The following is a 220-nucleotide window of genomic DNA, read 5'->3' as shown; positions in this document are numbered from 1 at the left end:
TTTATGGAATTGTTTATTTAACTGTTTATTTTAAATAAAAACATTGATAAATTACTGTCCTGTACATAGAATTTGTAACTGAACTGGATGATCAGTTGAACTGGACTTTAAGGGTTTCATCTCAACTACTAATACTTCTCCCTTTCCCTGCAATTCTCAAACAGCTAGAGCCAGATTCCATTTTTCCTTTAACTTTTTCAAAAGTTGACTAATGTGTTTT

The sequence above is a fragment of the Carcharhinus amblyrhynchos genome, chromosome 4, assembly GCF_965287045.1.
Source record: "Carcharhinus amblyrhynchos chromosome 4, sCarAmb.v2.hapA, whole genome shotgun sequence".
Classification (NCBI taxonomy): Eukaryota; Metazoa; Chordata; class Chondrichthyes; order Carcharhiniformes; family Carcharhinidae; genus Carcharhinus; species Carcharhinus amblyrhynchos.
The sequence above is the reverse complement of the archived record's forward strand: the minus strand, read 5'-3'. Positions refer to the sequence as shown.